Source organism: Hypanus sabinus, chromosome 16, assembly GCF_030144855.1.
Source record: "Hypanus sabinus isolate sHypSab1 chromosome 16, sHypSab1.hap1, whole genome shotgun sequence".
NCBI classification, from domain to species: Eukaryota; Metazoa; Chordata; class Chondrichthyes; order Myliobatiformes; family Dasyatidae; genus Hypanus; species Hypanus sabinus.
The window spans coordinates 9,265,418-9,272,441 of record NC_082721.1 but is presented as its reverse complement, the minus strand read 5'-3'; positions in this window follow the sequence as shown (position 1 = coordinate 9,272,441).

Here is a 7,024-nt window from a genome sequence, read left to right as displayed (position 1 = left end):
ATAACCTGCCCCGCACACCTCCTTTGAACTTACCCCCTCTCACCTCAAATGCATGCCTTCCGGTTCCTGTTCAAAATACCAACTATATCCTTATTTCGAGATATACCACTGTAATAGACCCTTCTGGCCCAGTGAGACTGGGCGTCACCTGAACCAGCGAGTCCGCATCAGCAGAAATTTCTGTTTCTCATCCGTACTTGTTATAACACACTGATCCATCAGGCATCACGGAGCTTGTCATCAGAACATCGGTTATAATCGATGCCGGTACCCGGCTGAAATCCCTACAGGAGTTTCTTCATCATGTGCACCGGGAAGACACTAGATTCTCATTTCACATACTGACAATACCATGATTCTGACTCTGAGCATGGCAGCTTTCACAGCACCAGCGACCCGGGTTCATTTCCGTCGCTGTAAGGAGTTTGTACATTCTCCCCTTTACCGTGAGGGTTTCCTCCAGGCACTCTGGTTTTCTCTGTATCTGGCTGGAAGGCTGAGGAGAGTCTAGGCCAGAATTGATTGTGGTTCAAGGCCAAGCATAAAACACTGGACAATACCGTAACAGACAACACAATAACAACCAACAATTTACAAGAGCAGTCAACACAATAACAACCAACAATTTACAAGAGCAGTCAACAATTAGCAGAACAGTCACATGTGCAAACTTCAATAATCAAACTTAAGTAAATGTGAATGTATGGACAGACTGAATAATTACCAACAGAGCAAGGAGAGCAGGAAAAAACATTTAACGGATGTTGTGCAGGGATAACTAGGGTATTACACCTGAGTGAGTTTTGTTGAGAAGCTGGATAACCATAGGAAAGAAGCTTCGGAGATGACGTGTAGTCCTGGTGCTGAAGGACTTGTAATGTCTCTCTGATGGTGACTGCAAGGGTGGGTGGAGTCAGCAGTAATTCTTCCAGTGCTTTTCACTGTTGTGATGAACTCTTAAGGTCAGTAGCTGGCAGCCAGTGATCTTGGCTGAGTGGGTCAGTTGTTGCTACCGTGATTGATGTAACCATGCTTCGCAGTCCTAAAATTATGAAGCATTTACCAAAAAGCAGGTTTTTAAACAAACACACTAATTATTTGCCATATTTAGGTTTGGTTCAAAAATAGAAGAGCTAAGTTTCGCAAACACCAGCAGAGTGTGGAGCGGGATGAGCTTGTGATGGAGATAAAGGAAGAGAGGAAGAGTGAAGGCAGAGCTGGAAAGATCAAACTGGAGAGAGATGAGCATCACATCGGAGGGAAAGGCTACCTGGAATTCTGTGGCCCCATTGCTCACCCATCCATGAATGAGAACAGAATCAGCAACCAAGAGTCTGGCAGTGAAAATCGTTGTGTTACAACAAGTACAGGTGAGAAACAGAAACTCCTGTTGTTTCAGATTCACTGGTTCATGTCAGAGAAATGTCTGGGCCCTTCAACCATCAGGCTCCTGAACTGGCGTGAATAACTTCACTCACCTCAACTCTGAACTGATTCCACAACCTATACATTCACGTTCAATGACTCTGCAACTCATGTTCCCAGTGTTATCTGTGATCTACCTATCAATCATGTACCATGTGTCTATCAGCTATCACTTATCTATGTATCATCTATCTATTGTCTATCAATCTGTTTATCATCTATCAATCTATTATCTATCCATCTATTATCTATCTATTGTCTGTCTATGTATTATCTACTATTTCATCTATCTATCTAGTATTTGTACAGATTGTCTTCTTTTGTCAGTATTTGTAGTTTTTCATTGATTCTGTTGTATTGGTTCATTCTATTGTGAATGCCTGCAAGCAAATGAATCTCAGGGTAGCATATGGTGGCTTCGATAATAAATTTTCTTTGAACTTTGATGTCTGCAGTCTGGATATTCATTCATTTCACTTTGTAGCCACATTTTTACCATTGAGAACTTGCCACCTTCCTTATCCCAATTAACTGCCCTGAGCAAGGCAGCAAATATCAAAGTTAAAGACTTGGGAAGCATACACATCAAAGTGACAGAAAGCTAGACAGCTGTTGTTGACAATTCTTGCGAATTTCCCCTTGATTCAGAAGGGTAAAGTTGGACGTTGCATTGAGCTCAGAGAGGCTCAACTCCTGGGACCTGTGGAAGATTTTTAACCTTCCCTGGTGTCGACCTCAAGCAAGAATCCCAGAAGGACTGGTCCAATAATATTCAAATACAGTACTGTGCAGAAGTTTTAACATATATACTATATATAGCTAGGGTACTTTAAGACTTTTGCACAATACTGTATTTTTTTGGCCATCTCGTCAAAGGAAGAATGTGAATACTGTAGTGAGGGAGAAGAGGTTCATCAGGATTAGAGGGCATGCTCTATAAAGAGAGGTTGGAGGAACTTTGGTTGTTTGCTCTGGAATGGTGATGGCTGAGGTGATATCTGATAGTGACCAGTAGCTTTTTCCCAGGATTGAAATATCTAATGCCGGAGGGCATGTATTCAAGATGAGAGGGGGAAGTTCAAAGAGATGCGTTGGGCATGTTTTTTTTTAACATACAGTGGTGGGTGCCTGGATGGAAGTACAGAGGTGGTAGTGGAAGCTACTATGATAGAGGTGTTTAAGATGGTCATAGATAGGCACAAGAAAGTGCAGGAATTGGAAGGACATGGAACCTACTTAGACAGAGGAGATAATTAGACATTTTATTGCTAGTTTGGAGTGGCGGGGTGGAGATGCGTCTCTACCAAATGAGATGTAAGGCACTCCTTCGCTCCAATAGTCTGAAGGTCACCCTTGGGCAAGTTGTAGCATCTGCTCTGCACCCCAATCAGGGTCACATGAAGCCACGAGAGCAGGTGGTGGATGGTCGTTCGAGCAGCCGGTGCACATCACAAGTCCTGTTTATGTGACAACTGACAGCAGGCAGACAATCTCTGAAAAGTATTGATAACGGCCGGGGTCAACCGTCTTGTAGAGACAATGCCTAGAATAAGGTAATGGCAAACAAATTCTGTAGAAAAATTTGCCAAGAACAATCATGGTAAAGACCATGATCGTCCATATCATACGACACGGCACCTAATAATGATGATGTGGATTACTAGTTTAATTACTTTGGCACAACATCGTGGGTAAAGGGCCTGTTCCTGAGATGTACTGTTCTAATTTATAACTCTGGGTGGGCAGCTTCCAGCCTGCCTGACACCAGGTTCATCTGTAGAAAGAAGAAGTATTTATTTCAAGTCAAAAAAGATTCTGACGAAGATTTCCCTGGAACAATGAAAAGCAGGAGTATTATACTGTACACCTGTCACAAAATGACAAATTTCACAACATCAGAGGCCACAGCCTCAGAGTAAGACGTCACTTTAGAACAGGGATGAGGAGGAATGTATTAAGTCAGAGGGTGGTGAATCTGTAGACCTCATTGTTACAAACGACTGTGGAGTCCAAATCATTGGGTATATCTAAAGCAGAGGTTGATAGGTTCTTGATTAGTCAGGGCGTCAAAGGTTATGGAGAGAAGGCAGGAGAATGGGGTTGAGAGGGAAAATAAATTAGTTATGATGGTATAGTGGAGTAGACTCAATGGATGAACGGTATAACTCTGCTCCTCTGTCTTATAGTGTTATATCTATGACAATAAACCTGATTCAGGTATGTTGTACTTCCAGGTGCCATTGCAAGGACTGCACAAGTCAATGGAAACACCAGGATTCAAGCCCCAGAACACTCCATCCTCCATCAAGCGAGTGCAGGGCTGCAAACTCACCTCCAACATCCCTTGGCTTTGGCGAGTGTTTTCATCCCGGATTTCCACTATGGAATCCTTGCTCCAAACCTGCCTGTCGGTCAGACTCCTGCCCTGCACCCCACGTTCTCCCAAAGGCTTTCCCCTGCTCTGGAAACCCCTCCCACCTTGTTCATTCATCATTCCTGTACATTACCAGACCTAATTCCTAAACCTGGCGGTGTGGGGAGTCTGGAGCTATCCCGACAACATGGTAATCTGCTGGGCCCCAACCTGCAACGCCGAGGAGCCTCACAATAGGGTGCTGAGGGTCGTCTGAGCAACTCCTTTGCAAAACTCTTGAAAGTGAATAAAATTTAACAAGTTCACATTAAGATGCAATCTCTTTAATCTCAATCTTAAACATGAATCTTCTTGTTGAAAGTTCAGAGTAATTTTGCTATCAAAGTATGTATATGTCACCATATACAAACCTCAGATTCATTTTCCTGTGGTCATTCACAGTAAATACAAGAAACACTCTATAATCAATGAAAGACTGCACCCAACAGAATTGACAACCAATGTGCAAGTGATAGAAAGCTGTGCAAATACAAAATGAAAGAAAGAAATAATAAATATATATGCAATAAAAATCAAGAACATGTGATGAAAAGTCCTTGAAAATGAATCCATAGATTGTGGTAACAGTTCGGTGAAATTGAGTGAAGTTATCCCCTCTGGTTCAGGAACCTGATAACTGTTCCCGAACCTGCTGGTGAGAGTCCCGAGGCTCCTGTACCTTCTTCCTGATGGCAGCAGCGAGAAGGGAGCAGGACCTGGGTGGTGGGGGTCCCTGATGATGGATGCTGCTTTCCTGTGACAGCGCTCTGTGCAGATGCTGTCACAGTACATGGAGTTATCACTTGACCAAGTGTGGTTAAAGATGCTCATCTGTTCCACAGTCATAGAAACGGCCTTTGGCCCTTCTAGTCCATGCTGAACTATTATTCTGCCGAGTCCCATCGACCTGTGCCTGAACCATAGCCCGCTATAGTAGAGGTAGTGCAATCACTCGAGTCGGGTATGATGTTCTCCCAAGGGGTAGGTCCTCAGGTGGCTGGAGACGCTGACCCGGGATCCACATATTCTGGTGCGGTGTGGGCAAGAGTAAGTGGTGGCTCTGGTCAGTGGCTGGGTCTTTTACTTGTCCAATCTCCCCTTTTGCAGCTGCCACTTGTTCTCTGTGGCATGGCGAAGGTTGCTCTTTTATAGCACAGCTTGCTCTTGAACAGATTTCTCCAGTTGTATCCATTGAGTGCAATGCCTTCCCAGTTTCTAGATGTAACGTTAAATTTCTTTGAGCTGATCTTAATGATATTTTAGAAGCGTATGCTTTGCCCGCCATAGACTCGCTGACCTTCTTTCAACCGAGAGGAGAGGATCCGTCCGGGGGGACATGAGTTTGGCATCTGGGTGCCAAGACCTATCCATCCGAGCTGACATTGTTGTTCATGTTGGGCTTCTCCAGTCTGCTGGTGTTACTGCACTTGTCCTTCCAGCTGATCTTCAAAATCCTTCGGAAGGTTCTTTAGTGTTATTGTTCCCCGGCTTTCAGGTGTCTACTGTAGGTGGCCCATGATTCAGCTCCATACAGTAATGTAGGAAGGACAACTGCTCTGTAGATCTCCTTACCCCTCCATCCATGTAGTCATCCAAACTTCTCTAAAATGTTGCACCAGCTCGTTCCACACTCTCACCACCGTCCGAGTGAAGACTGTTTCCTTATATAGTTCACCTTCCACTATTGATCAGTAGCAGAATCAGAATCAGGTTTAATGTCACTGGCATATGCTGTGAAACTTGTGGTTATGCAGCAGCAGTACATAGCAATACATGATAAAATATAGAGAAAAAACTGACCAGTGGTAATTATGTATAGGTATATTAAATAGTTAAGTTAAAATGGCAGTGCAACAATGGAAATAAAAGCAGTGAGGTAGTGTTCACAGGTTCAATGTCCATTCAGAATTCTGATGGCAGAAGGGAAGAAGCTATTGCTGAGTCACTGAGTGTGTGCCTTCAGGCTTCTGCACCTCCTTCCTGACGGTAACATTGAGAAGTGGGCATGTCCTGGGTGTTGGGGGGCTTTGATAATGGATGTTGCCTTTCTGAGGCACTGCTCCTTGAAGATCCTTCACAGCAATCTCTTGTTCTAGTCTCACTCAACCTCAGTGAGATAAAAAAAAAAGCCTGTTTGCATTTACAAGCAAATTTTAGCTGATGTCTCATGTTTTAATCTTTTCCACCAAGCGGGTCACACTCATGGTCAATACTTTGTGGTTGAGTGTAATTTTTTCTCTCACCTTGCAGTCCATCACACATTTTACCTCCTATGGTTTTGCACAGAACGTCTTGACCTACTTTACAAGCTCCTGCTGGTATTACTGAGTGCAATGTATTGAAACATGCCAATTAACTAACTTTATTTTTTAACCTTTAACCTTCTTTTGCGTAAAGTGTGACTTTTGAGTGCCACTCTATTTGCCATCTCAGCAAAGGGAGTAAATTTGACAAGCAATTTGGAATCATAGAACACCAAGAGTAGAGGGCAGGAACAAGCCCTTTGGCCCCACAGTGCTGGGCATCTCAGTATCGTAGTGATTAGTGTGACAGTGTTACAGCTTTCTGGAGTCTGGAGCGCAATCTGCACATCCTCCTGGTGGAATTCCTGGGTTTCCTCCCACAGCCCAAAGGCACACTGGGCAGGCTAATTGGTCATTGTAAATTGTACTGTGATAAGGCCAGGGTTAACCGGGTTTGTCAGGGGCTGCTGGGACATCATGGCCTGATGGGCAGAAGGGCCTACCCTGCGCTGTGTCACTAAATAAATAAATAAAATAAATAATGATCCCATCTGCCTGCACGTGTTCGGTATTCCTTCATTCTCTGCACATCCATGTCCCTGTCTAAGAGCCTCTGCCTGAATGGCTGTATTGCTTCTGCCTTTAGCACATGGGATCCCATTTCAGGGGTCCACCAGACTGTGTCAGGAAAAGAAATTCTGCCCCCCCTTGTCCCCACACCCTCTCCTTGAGCACTTGCCCTCCAATATTAAACATTTCACCCCTGCAATAAAGGTACCAATTGGGTCTGTCTCTGCCTCTCATAATCATAAGCTTCCATCAGACTCCTCCCCATGACTGACTGGGTTTCCTCTTGGTGCTCCGGTGTCCTCTCACACTCCAAAGATGTACCGGTTGGTAGGTTGATTGGTCACGTGGGTGTAATTGGGCGGTGTGGGCTCGT